At 38.7% G+C, this 14,536-nt stretch overlaps 1 protein-coding gene across 1 annotated transcript in view; it reads left to right on the top strand.

Moving 5' to 3' along the window:
• Positions 1-8,027: 8,027 nt before the first annotated feature.
• Positions 8,028-14,536, top strand: part of ALK (ALK receptor tyrosine kinase) — a 1,522,063-nt gene continuing 1,515,554 nt past the window's right edge. The window contains exon 1 of the mRNA XM_044058894.1: positions 8,028-8,194. The gene's annotated coding sequence lies outside the window, so the exon portion shown is untranslated. The remainder of the gene's footprint in view (positions 8,195-14,536) is intronic.

Raw genomic sequence — 14,536 nt, 5'->3', positions numbered from 1 at the left:
CAGCTGCTGTAAAATGTGTCTTCTCAACAGTATCAGAAGGGCTTTGAAACAACAGCTGTGCGATCATTGCGTGTGCCTGCTAGCGCATTAGAACTGATGCCGATAACTGAAAAATACCGAAAGTTCTAAAGCATGAGATGAAAAAGTCTAAGATGACGTATTTGCTTAGTTTAACAGAAGCATTTCAGAAAGCTGTGGGAATGGAAATTAAACCAGAAGTGGACAAGAACCAGACAGCAACTGAAAGTGCCAAAAACAAAAGAAAGAATATAGGGGAAAGGACCAGAAGAAAAGGAAAGAAAGTAGGAAAATCTACAAATATAGTGATAAGTATAAAAAAAACTCCTAGAATGTTGACCAAGATCTGACAAATTTTAGTTAAGGAGAGGTGAATTTAAAACAAAAAATATGAAAAGCTAAGATTGTCAGCTTAAGATAGTGGGCTACATGCAAGTTGGTTTACAAAGCCCATTGAAAAAATGTGAGAAACAGACAACTACAGGTTCTGTAAAACAGAACTGGAAACAATTGCACATCTCTTTGTTGGGTGTGATACACTCATGTCTGATGGTCTGTGAAATGAAAGGCATAATAATGTGCTAAGACTGTTTTTTCATTCAGGGCTGTGCAAACGCTACAATATAAAAGTAACCGAGAAGCACTGAAAACATGAACCACAAAGCATTATCAACAATGATGAAGTTAGATTAGAGTAAATCAACCAATACAAACAGCTAAAAAAGATAGATGCAAGAAAATCATAAAAAGTAGTCTAAGAAAAAAGAGTGAAATTAGCATTAATCACTGAAATTGCCAAACCAGGCAATTATAGTGCTTTATGTACTGAGAGACACAAAGTCCTAAAATACCAGGATTTGCAAGCAAAACTGAGAGCAATGTGGAAGAAAGATACCCGGAGAGTTCTAATACTAGTAGGAGCAAAAGACCCAAGAAAAGTAATTTACTATCATAAATATACTGCTAATACATGTAACCCTGTATGAAGTGCAGATCTTGCACAAATTTAAAAAGCTAATATGTTTGATCAGCTAATTTTTGACCACAATAACCATCATTTTTTCTGGTTGATGAAAAAATGTTTGATCAAAGGAATGTATTCTATGTGTCTGGGATTTCATAGCCTGTTTTTGGAGGTGTTTTAGGTGGCTAAATTTGTATGAAGAATTGATGGCACACATTTATTAGATGGGACCTGGAATGATATTAACTGCAGCTGTGCATTTAGCGGATTCTTTACTTTTTGGTTTCTTGGTAATGTTCTGCCTCATGGAGCCTTCTAGAAGTAGAATGAAGGAGAGTGTTACCATTTGTTGTACAACATTACACATAGTAGGTGATGTCGCTAGCTTGGAATTTCAGCATGTATTAAAATGTATTAAAAGTAGGAATAGGATGTAGGTTTCTACTAATTTACTGCCTCCATTCTATCTGCATTGTAAACAGTTTGCTTTTCTAACTAGTATGATGTCTCTGAATATCTGAAATAGTAAACTGTTGCCCCAACTCTGCTCATGGTTGAAAAGGATCTGGTGACCAACCCAGCTACCTAGTTAACAACTGGCAATAAATAAATACATACATAAATAAATATGCAGAATGATATTCTTATAACCTTTAAGTATTTTTTTTTTGGTGTATTTATTTATTTATACTGATATTCTATGATAAGGGTTTGTTTTTAAATGTCTCATTATATTCGGTGCAGACAAGGACTGCCTTAGCAAAACAACTATTTAAATGGGAGTAGAGGTCAGAGCCACGGGCAGCAGCTTTAACATTGGAATCCATCAGAAGTAGATTATAGTATGCTATGCCTTTGCAGGGGATGTCCCACCAGTTTTAAAGGAAAAGGTTGCTGATGTATGGTGTGATATAGCAAAGAAAGATGATACATATCAGGTTGTACAAGAAATAACTGTAAGATCAAGGACAATGGGGCCTCTAATAAGTTAGCCAACTATTTGATCAAGGAAGGGACCACTTATAATGTCAAGGAAGGGTTGGGCATGACAGCCTTTGGCATAGCAGTCAGCCAGTTTATTGATAGCTAGTGGAAGTCCCCCAGCAGAAAGGTGTTGGGTTCAATGGGAATTTCAGCTAAGGTGTTAACAGAGCTTTCTTGCTCAGAACCAGACATAAAGGATGTTCTGTAGCTAACTATGAAATTGTAATGTAAAGGAGATTTAGATATCTATGACTTCAAATTTGATATCCAGAGGAATCTGTCATGAAGTCTTGATATCTTTAAAAAGTAGTAATTCCTCTACCCAGCTGCCAGTATGCCTGAAGGCATGATAGTGCTAAATGCAGTTCAGTGCATCTTTAAATGGAGCAACATCAGGTGTCTGCAAAAGGACAACCTCAAGTCATTGTTAAATAACTACCTATGATATAATTAGTCCTGCAGTTGTCGCATTACCTGCTTTTCATTCTCAGTCTCTTCTACCCTACTGCTCTGTTTCACCACACTCCAGTAATCTCTGACTTCCTAATGACATATGTACATTTGTGAGGACAGTTCATCTTCTACCCTACTGCTCTGTTTCACCACACTCCAGTAATCTCTGACTTCCCTATGACATACGTACATTTGTGAGGACAGTTCATCTTCTACCCTACTGCTCTGTTTCACCACACTCCAGTAATCTCTGACTTCCCTATGACATACGTACATTTGTGAGGACAGTTCATCTTCTACCCTACTGCTCTGTTTCACCACACTCCAGTAATCACTGACTTCCCTATGACATACGTACATTTGTGAGGACAGTTCATCTTCTACCCTACTGCTCTGTTTCACCACACTCCAGTAATCTCTGACTTCCCTAAGACATACGTACATTTGTGAGGACAGTTCATCTTCTACCCACCTGCTCTGTTTCACCACACTCCAGTAATCTCTGACTTCCCTATGACATATGTACATTTGTGAGGACAGTTCATCTTCTATCCTACTGCTCTGTTTCACCACACTCCAGTAATCACTGACTTCCCTATGACATACATACATTTGTGAGGACAGTTCATCTTCTACCCTACTGCTCTGTTTCACCACACTCAAGTAATCTCTGACTTCCCTATGACATACGTACATTTGTGAGGACAGTTCATCTTCTACCCTACTGCTCTGTTTCACCACACTCCAGTAATCTCTGACTTCCCTATGACATACGTACATTTGTGAGGACAGTTCATCTTTTACCCTACTGCTCTGTTTCACCACACTCCAGTAATCTCTGACTTCCCTATGACATACGTACATTTGTGAGGACAGTTCATCTTCTACCCTACTGCTCTGTTTCACCACACTCCAGTAATCTCTGACTTCCTTATGACATACGTACATTTGTGAGGACAGTTCATCTTCTACCCTACTGTTCTGTTTCACCACACTCAGTAATCTCTGACTTCCCTATGACATACGTACATTTGTGAGGACAGTTCATCTTCTACCCTACTGCTCTGTTTCACCACACTCCAGTAATCTCTGACTTCCCTATGACATACGTACATTTGTGAGGGCAGTTCATCTTCTACCCTACTGCTCTGTTTCAACACACTCCAGTAATCTCTGACTTCCCTATGACATACGTACATTTGTGAGGCAGTTCATCTTCTACCCTACTGCTCTGTTTCACCACACTCCAGTAATCTCTGACTTCCCTATGACATATGTACATTTGTGAGGACACTTCATCTTCTACCCTACTGTTCTGTTTCACCACACTCCAGTAATCTCTGACTTCCCTATGACATACGTACATTTGTGAGGACAGTTCATCTTCTACCCTACTGCTCTATTTCACCACACTCCAGTAATCTCTGACTTCCCTATGACATAATGACATTTGTGAGGACAGTTCATCTTCTACCCTACTGCTCTGTTTCACCACACTCCAGTAATCTCTGACTTCCTTATGACATACGTACATTTGTGAGGACAGTTCATCTTCTACCCTACTGCTCTGTTTCACCACACTCCAGTAATCTCTGACTTCCCTATGACATACGTACATTTGTGAGGACAGTTCATCTTCTACCCTACTGCTCTGTTTCACCACACTCCAGTAATCTCTGACTTCCTTATGACAAATGTACATTTGTGAGGACAGTTCATCTTCTACCCTACTGCTCTGTTTCACCACACTCCAGTAATCTCTGACTTCCCTATGACATACATACATTTGTGAGGACAGTTCATCTTCTACCCTACTGCTCTGTTTCACCACACTCCAGTAATCTCTGACTTCCTTATGACAAATGTACATTTGTGAGGACAGTTCATCTTCTACCCTACTGCTCTGTTTCACCACACTCCAGTAATCTCTGATTTCCCTATGACATACGTACATTTGTGAGGACAGTTCATCTTCTACCCTACTGCTCTGTTTCACCACACTCCAGTAATCTCTGACTTCCCTATGACATATGTACATTTGTGAGGACAGTTCATCTTCTACCCTACTGCTCTGTTTCACCACACTCCAGTAATCTCTGACTTCCCTATGACATACGTACATTTGTGAGGACAGTTCATCTTCTACCCTACTGCTCTGTTTCACCACACTCCAGTAATCTCTGACTTCCCTATGACATACGTACATTTGTGAGGACAGTTCATCTTCTACCCTACTACTCTGTTTCACCACACTCCAGTAATCACTGACTTCCCTATGATGTACGTACATTTGTAAGGACAGTTCATCTTCTACCCTACTGCTCTGTTTCACCACACTCCTGTAATCTCTGACTTCCCTATGACATACGTACATTTGTGAGGGCAGTTCATCTTCTACCCTACTGCTCTGTTTCACCACACTCCAGTAATCTCTGACTTCCTTATGACATACGTACATTTGTGAGGACAGTTCATCTTCTACCCTACTGCTCTGTTTCACCACACTCCAGTAATCTCTGACTTCCTTATGACAAATGTATATTTGTGAGGACAGTTCATCTTCTACCCTACTGCTCTGTTTCACCACACTCCAGTAATCTCTGACTTCCCTGTGACATACGTACATTTGTGAGGACAGTTCATCTTCTACCCTACTGCTCTGTTTCACCACACTCCAGTAATCTCTGACTTCCCTATGACATACGTACATTTGTGAGGACAGTTCATCTTCTACCCTACTGCTCTGTTTCACCACACTCCAGTAATCTCTGACTTCCTTATGACATATGTACATTTGTGAGGACAGTTCATCTTCTACCCAACTGCTCTGTTTCACCACACTCCAGTAATCTCTGACTTCCCTATGACATACATACATTTGTAAGGACAGTTCATCTTCTACCCTACTGCTCTGTTTCACCACATGCCAGTAATCTCTGACTTCCCTATAACATACGTACATTTGTGAGGACAGTTCATCTTCTACCCTACTGCTCTGTTTCACCACACTCCAGTAATCTCTGACTTCCTTATGACATACGTACATTTGTGAGGACAGTTCATCTTCTACCCTACTGCTCTGTTTCACCACACTCCAGTAATCTCTGACTTCCTTATGACATACGTACATTTATGAGGACAGTTCATCTTCTACCCTACTGCTCTGTTTCACCACACTCCAGTAATCTCTGACTTCCCTATGACATACGTACATTTGTGAGGACAGCTCATCTTCTACCCTACTGCTCTGTTTCACCACACTCCAGTAATCTCTGACTTCCCTATGACATACATACATTTGTGAGGACAGTTCATCTTCTACCCTACTGCTCTGTTTCACCACACTCCAGTAATCTCTGCCTTCCCTATGACATACGTACATTTGTGAGGACAGTTCATTTTCTACCCTACTGCTCTGTTTCACCACACTCCAGTAATCTCTGACTTCCCTATGACATACGTACATTTGTGAGGACAGTACATCTTCTACCCTACTGCTCTGTTTCACCACACTCCAGTAATCTCTGACTTCCTTATGACATACGTACATTTGTGAGGACAGTTCATCTTCTACCCTACTGCTCTGTTTCACCACACTCCAGTAATCTCTGACTTCCCTATGACATATGTACATTTGTGAGGACAGTTCATCTTCTACCCTACTGCTCTGTTTCACCACACTCCAGTAATCTCTGACTTCCCTATGACATACGTACATTTGTGAGGACAGTTCATCTTCTACCCTACTGCTCTGTTTCACCACACTCCAGTAATCTCTGACTTCCTTATGGCAAATGTACATTTGTGAGGACAGTTCATCTTCTACCCTACTGCTCTGTTTCACCACACTCCAGTAATCTCTGACTTCCCTATGACATACATACATTTGTGAGGACAGTTCACATTGCACAGTTATCATCTCACGCTCATTGTTAGATTTACAAATATCACATCTATAAATTGTGTATATTATGTAATGTATCATTGATCCGGTCACCATGTCACCTACAGCATTTAATCTAAGTAGTTCATTTTGTATCACATTAGCTCTACGCATTTGTATGATCTACAAACTTCTCAAGCATTTGCTTTGTAAACTATATTTTATTATCGTTGAATGTTTTGTAAATTAACAGTTCCAATGAAAACAGGGCATTCTAGATGATAGCTCTGGTTAAAAATATAATAACGTTTTGAGAAAAGGATTTCTCTTCTAACTAGTTCCCCTCCGCCATTGTATTCTCAGTATTTTGTACTCACACTACTGATGGCTTACAAGCTGTCGTTCCTTTGGAAATGGAACACAAAAGAACACTTTACAGTTAAATGATAACATTAACAGCATTGCGCAGCACCGTTTCCCCAAGTGAGTAAAATGTTATGAATGTGACAAAATGAAATGTAGTTGTCTCTGTTTAAATATTGGTAAGGCTGATGTTTTACTGCTGCTATTGGATTTCAGGGTGATGCCTTAGATAATTTATATATTGCATCTGTTCATGTAATAATTTACTACGAGACATACTATGAAGTTTTATAGACAGCAACTATTGTTGACTAGATGTTGTCTGTGTGCAGTTCTAACAAAGTCAGAAAAACAGCACACTTTATATTAAGCTGGGTGCTTTCATCTATGAACACTTGGTCAGAACTTAATCTTTTTTTTTTTTTCCATTTAGAAAGCAACTTTATACATGCCTGATAAAATCCCATGATCCATTTTGTCCAATGGGCCAATAAAACGCATAAATTAAAATTCAGCAATCGAATGTTCCCATGTCTCTGCTAAGAGGCATCACAACTAAATGATGTTTTAAATGTATTTTATTGACAGCTCAAAATAAAATTATGTACTATTAACGCATTTTTGAAAATGTACAAATCTCAGATTTTGATAGCCCATTATGTTTAAGTTTCATTAACTTCACAACACTTTCTTATTTCTCTAAAACTATCCAGGTCTCCCTTGACTTGGTTTTACATTAGTGTGCAAGTGTTGTGTCAACAATGGTCCTCATTTTAATTTTTTTAAGGTTGATACATGGGTGTCCATGGAAGGACTAAACATGATTCCACAATCCCATGTATTTTACCTTGCTGTTCATCGTGTTCTGGATAGATAATTAAAAATAATCTTTAGCCATGTAAAAATGAAGTTGTTTTTAAAACAGATTCATTTCTAATGAAGTATTTTTAGATGAAAGCACTCGACTGAGTACAGCAAAGTGTCTTGTTCTGACTTGGTATCACTTTTTTTGCCTTATATTTTATTTGTGTGTGAGTCATCTTTATCACTTCTTTATTTTAGTTTTGCAGCAGATCCTAGTTTAATGCAGATGGTACATGTAAATATGTGTGTGTGTGTGTGTGTGTGTGTGTGTGTGTGTGTGTGTGTGTGTGTGTGTGTGTGTGTGTGTGTCTATACATATAGACACACACACACACACACACACACACACACACACACACACACACACACACACACACACACAGTACAAATAACAGTAAGCAATGCATTGTGATAGTCTAGAAATCTGATCCTTTGAGTCCTAAGATGACATACAGCTAAAATAAAAGATGCATAAATCTCTCTCTTCTTTTACAGCTTCGGACTTCTTTACTTATTCGGGGTTTCCTACAGGGAACTGTTTCACTTGATCTTATTGTCAATAAAACAGGGAAAGAAGAAAATCAGACTGTCTGGCAGTTTAAAAATGACACAGGAGCAGGATTATGGCACCGGACAACATTTGTACTCTATAATGTATCCGACAGGTATGAAGTTATTCCTTATTCATAGAAGTTGAAAATGTACCAAATTAAGGAATTCATTATTATTTTTGAGACTTCTGAGATGTGGGTATGGACTGAAATATGTGACTATATTAATCTTTATTTTTATTTACAAAAAATCTATCTTCCTCCATCCAACAACCAACCCACACCCCCTCATTCCCTCAACTCTTCAGTGATGAGCAAATAAACAATAGTTGCTGTCTGATATTTGTATACTTTTAGTTTGATTTCCATTCCCCTTTGTTTCCAAACAGTTCTGTCAAACTAAACAAAGATGTCATCTGACTTCTTCTGTTCGTGCTTCAGAACTTTTGTTGTGTTTGAGTCTGTGAGGTCAGCTAGTTTGTACACAGTCCCACAACTGCAGATCTCTACATGTAGTCAGTTTCAAGGAGAACCCTGCCTCCTTCACAACGAGGGGTGTATGATCTTGCTATGCACTGGTTTCTATATATTATTTGATCAGCATGAAGCATTTTTCTTATTTTCTTGTCTAACTGGTTCAGTGCTTTTTATGCCCTGTCAATCACACCAAAGCTGTAAGCTAGAATAGGAACAGCAAATTGACTTATAGCTTGGACTTTATACCTAGCTGTCAGTGCAGTTTTCAGTATTAGCTTTCATCTTCTGAAGTATTCTTACTAAGCTTTATTCTTATTTTTTTGTGTTTTATTGTAGTCCAAGGTATTTACACACTCCATCCTGACCAAGTTCCTTTATATTGCATTCCTCTCTCAGACAGATATTTTCTTGTTGCTGACGTTTTCCTTTTATAAATGTTGCTTTTGCACATTTGTCAAGACTAAATGTAATTCTTATATCATCTAAGAAAGTTTTACCGATTTGGAGTTGTTCTTTTAGAGCCCTGTCTGTTGAACTATACAATTTTACATCATCCACAAATAATAGATGTAGAGTTTAAATGGTTAATGAGAGGAAATGGCTCTATAGATGACCATGTCATCAGCATATATTGGGAGATGAAGGTGAGCTATGTTCTGAGGAAGTCTATTTATAAAAATGGAGAATAGTGGTAGAGCTGGAACAGAACCTTGGGAACACCTGACTATGTGTAGGTGGAGTCAGAAAGACCGATGCTTGTCTTTACATTAAGGATCTGTTGGCCAGAATTCCCTGGCTTCAGGACTACTGACAATGCCTATTAGGTGTGTGAGTAATATGGAGTGGTCCACCATGTTGAATGTTCTATTAAGATTAATGAATATGAGATCAGTAAAGTTTCTTTTGTCCAGATCAGTGAGTATTTTGACTGTAAGTGTCCATACTGCATTTGTGCAGGTAGATAGTTAGTTGAATACAAACTACATTTTCTAGTATTTTGCCCAGAGTAGAGAGTATTGAAGTTGCTGGTGGAAGAGGGTTTAGGATCCTTGGGCATGGTTCTCACAAAGCCAGTCTTCCATACTGAGGGAAAGGTGTTAGTTGTGAGGCTGAGGACATTGATATGTTTCAGAGGAATAGCAATGAAGTCTCTAGTGTAGTACAGAAGCCAAAACAAATGTTATCAGTGCTAGTAGGTTAGTCAGGCGGGATTTGTTCAAGTAAGGGTGCTTTTTGTTTTGTTGTAATTTTGAAAGAAAAGGGAGGAAGATATTCAGGGGTTGAGGGTTATTGTGAGTGGTTGAGCAGGAAAAGTGGTGAACAGGAAGTAAGTTGGAGAATTCTTTTGGAAAGGTTAGCATTTTTGCAGTGGATCAGTCCCTTCTGCGGATGAATTATTTAGGGGATCTATGTTTGTGATATTGGCATTCTCTGTTATGGACTGTATGTTTCTTATTGGTGTCATTAGCCATGACTCCAGGGCATATCCAGCATCATCAATAATATGGCCCTGTGGAAACTCACCCCAAGCAAACTGCTAATATAAGTTTATTTATTTATTTACATACATGCATGTGTTTACTGGGATAGTCCAACTGGACATGAGACCCCTGTTCCGCAGACACCTAGGAAGAAATAAACTCCAAACAAAATATATACATTACGTTCACTCTTTGCCTTGCAGACCACCTAGCAGTTGACAAAGTGGTACCACTTGGACTGATATACCTTTGTTTTAGCTACCCAAGTAGGGCCTTTATTACAATGTTGGTGCAATAAGTATATCCCAGCATCTTAGGTAAATGGGTTATGTCATGAAATGCCCACATGGAGTTGCCTCTCTCCTTTGTGGTGAAGGAAAGTCACATATGCTCCTCCCACATGCTGTAGCATGGCATTGAGGAAGTGCTGGAGTATCATGGCAGTAAATGCCTGGGATACACCCATTGTGTCCCCTGTTGATCAGTGAAAGGTCTCTGTATTCTCAAAGCCACATATACCTTGGTGTGAACAAGGATAGGTACTGCAGGCATTTCAAGGACTTTCATGTAAGGGACACACATTTTGTCCAGCCCCTGCATGACACCTGTACCTACTATTTCAATATCATGGAGATCCTGGTATATTAGGCAAGGACAAATAACCCTTATCTATGGTAGTAGCAATTCTCCACGTGAAAATATATCCTTCTGAATCACTTGGCCATAGTTTTTACTCTCATTTGCTTCCACCATTGCCCTTATTTAACAGTGGTGGTCATTTCCATGTCATTGTAATGGCATCTGCATATTGAACAGGCCACTATATTTTCTTGACTTTCTGCAGTCACACTCAGAATGCCCCTGATTCACCCCTCCCCAATGTGTGGGTCCTCTTCTCGCAAAACTGGCTAGCACAATGTAAAAACTGTTTCTGAATCCCAGATCTGGTCTTAAAAATGCTTCACAGAATGGAAATGCAATAGGTCTTTTTCAAGATAAAGATTTTAAAAACAGGAATGTACATGGATGAAGAAAAAAATATTATGTAAGGTATGGAAAGGTTTCTATTTCCACAGTAAATCCAACACTAAGAGATGGATATATATGTGTGTTAAGCTCCTATATTGATGAGAAGATGTTCATTTTCTCTTTTTATTTTTTTGCAATAAAACTTTTATTGAAAACAAGGGAAAAGGAAACTTGCCAAAACTGTAACGTAACAGGTATATCCAACTGTACAATAAAATAATGTTTTAACATAGTAATAAAAACTGATTAATTAGCTGTTCCACTCATTAGCAAAAATATTCTCAAAACTGGCAGTTGCATACTTGTTTCATTTCAAAAAAGCTTGTATACAGATTCAAAACTGTTCAGTGTACATCAGCTATCCCTTTTATAAATATTAAAATATATCATCGAGACATAAATAGTTAACCCATAAGCAATGTGCTACATTCTTTATTGCACAGCTTTGAACACAAAACACATATGAGGTCAATTATAGACATTAAATATGGCAAAACATACATTACTCTGTCATCACTTCTTATTGTCTAGTCCATACATCCTGAATTGTTTTCTGAAAATTAGTGCAGCTGAAATGTTTATACATGGAATAAATGCTTCATTAATTGCTTGGCCCAGTGGTGCAGAGAGAAATGAAAACCTAACTGTGTCCCGGATGATCCATGTTCCTGTAGTGGTGCCCATGCTGAGGGAATAGGTTGGAGAGTATGAGTGAAACACCGCTGCTGGTTTTCCTATCCTGGTTGAACAAAGACAGTTCCAGATTGCCATTTGGGTTTCAACTACAGGCAGTACCAGATGTTGATCCTGTGGAGAACACACCTACGAAGTACATGCTGAGCAGAGATGCATAGCACTAAGGTGGGAGAATATGTCTGCATGGTATAACTCATATCTTCCCATGGTGGACAGCACACAGTGTTGTTGAAGAACACTGGTGATGTGGTTAGCAGTTCCAGGGTTGAAAAGGAAGTCCACTGGGTAGAGTAGGCTGTTCCATTCCCTACTGCCCGACTCTCATTTGTGTGAAGAATTAATGGGTTGATAAAGACCTCTTGACATATTTGTCACAAGACACCCACCTAGGATGAAAGATACTGAACTCCCACCACAAAAGAGTACCAAATAAGTCAATAGGGTGAAGAAAGGAAAGCAAACAAAATTTTGCCTCACCCCTAAACATTTGTATAGAAAGTCCTTTCTAATCGTAGTAAGTTGAGGGGGAGATTTTCAGTGCTAGTCTGATATCTGATTTCACAGACAAAGGGAATTTTTGCAGAATATGTTGAAATAGTATTCCAGATGAATGCCAAGCATGAGCATGAGTTTTTTAAGACAATAGCTGCTTGGAGTGATAGTGCACTCCAAAGTTTTGCTGTTGAGGGTCAAAACTAGACTTTGAATGCTGAGTCAGGCTACACCTCATAAATGTTTTGTTTTTAAGCTTCAAACTATCCTTAGGGCCAGGATAGAGGTATCTATCATATATAAACACCTTCCATTTATTCAGCCATTAGAGCACGTTTCACAGAGAATGCAAGTTAACTACAATGCTTTCTGTTGGGTAACAGTCAACCCTTTTACCAGAAATCTGAAAGTGCTTTGAAATCAAATAGTGGAATTTGAAGAATTATTTTGTCATTAAATAATTGCATACATTTATTTTATAGTTACAGTTGTCCAGGCAGAACAAAGTTCCACTTACTTGAGATTTTATTGAGAAATAATTAAAATAACTAGAAGCTGGAGGATCCCATAAGAACAGCAGTGAGTTAAGTATGTCAATCCAAATCTGCAAATATACCAAAGCACATTGCACAATTAAAATTAATTTTTAGAAAACCAAAGCATGCTAGGGTTATGCTGAGGGGGGGTGTCATAACCAGGACAGGAAGCACACACATTCCCTCCTTTCTTTCATCTGGGCCAGAATAGACCAGCATATAGTTTAGACTAGTTACATAAGAATATATTAGCTTCCACAATGCTTTGCAAAAACCTTTTTTTTTTTTCTCCTAAGAATTTTGAAAGCACAGTCTATGACTTTTATAGCAATTCGTTTGATAAGATTGTCAGGGAGATGTTGAGGGAGTGATACCCCACCACTGGACCAGTAATCAAGGAGTCTCAGTCCTCACCACTGGCAACACTGAGGGGATGTTCACTGAGAGGGTGACAAGTACACACACAGTATTTCTGGATGCAGCTCTCTGCATTAAGTGCAATTTCACACAGAGACAATAGTCAATCCAGGGATGGTTTCTCACTCTTTCTCCAGAAACCCAGTAAGACTGGGTACTGGCACAGCTATAAAGTTGAGATCTCAGCTGAGTGACCAAGAAAAGGCCTCCAGCACCCTCTCTGTCCAACTAGTGCTTCATGTCCCTACCAAAGTAGCTAACACACACACACACTCTTTGAGGTTTGATTTACACACACACACACACACACACACACACACACACACACACACACACACACCTGGGAGTGGCTGGCACAGGTTTACTAGCTATGGCCCCTTCCAGTTACCACTGTCACCAATCAACTCATTATCGTTTACTTTAAGCCCCTTAACAAAGGTTATCCAATCTTACTGTGTAATATTAATATTAAAATAAATGGTACTTTGACCAAGAGCAAGGCTATTAAGAGTGGCCTACACATTGTCACCAAATAAATATGCAAATACTTTATACAGATCAGCTGCAATGAAAGGTTTAAATATATTTAATAATAAATAAAAAAAAAAACAAGACAATACTAAATATATATTCACAGTGACATCAGAATTCAAAACCACAGAAATATTTAAAACAACAATGCAGGACAGTCTCAAATAAATAAAGAAAAATATTTAAACTAAGCTTCACTATATTCCTGACTGAATCTAAAAGATCTACTGTAATTTAAGACCTTACTAATAGAGCAAGGCAGATGTGGTGAATGGATCTTCTAGTCGTCAGGTCCAAGACACAATGCAGAATGCTCTGTCTCACTAACAGACTTCTCAAATTAATATCTAAAATATTACTGCTGGGATAGCTTGCAGAATGACATCATTTCTTGTCATCTGACTCCCAGTTCCCAGGCCAAACAACCACTTATGGCAGCTGGTAGCATTTAGCATCTACCTGTGAAAATACATAGACAAGGGCTTCTCCTCAGATCTCTGGCAGATGCTGGAAGTCATAAAACAGTTGCATTCCTTCATCCTTTCAAGACTAGTAATTAGTTCACCCTAATGACAATACAGAAAGATTTCTAGTACAGACATACATCTTAGTAGGTTGACTACAGAGCACTCAGTCTTTTCAAATTAGGTTGACAGGTTGTTACAGTTTTTTCTAGAGAGAGGTTACAATTTGGGTTGACTCAAAAAGATAGTTCAGGAAGTATTGGTACTTAGAGATACTTCTGCTTGTTCCATTTTGAGCAACAGTGACACTTCTAGGGGAGTGTCCCCTAGTGT

This window comes from Protopterus annectens, chromosome 1.part2 (assembly GCF_019279795.1).
Source record: "Protopterus annectens isolate FY-2018-M chromosome 1.part2, PAN1.0, whole genome shotgun sequence".
Lineage (NCBI taxonomy): Eukaryota > Metazoa > Chordata > Ceratodontiformes > Protopteridae > Protopterus > Protopterus annectens.
Note: the sequence above shows the minus strand (reverse complement) of the source record. Positions and strands in the feature narration are given on the sequence as shown.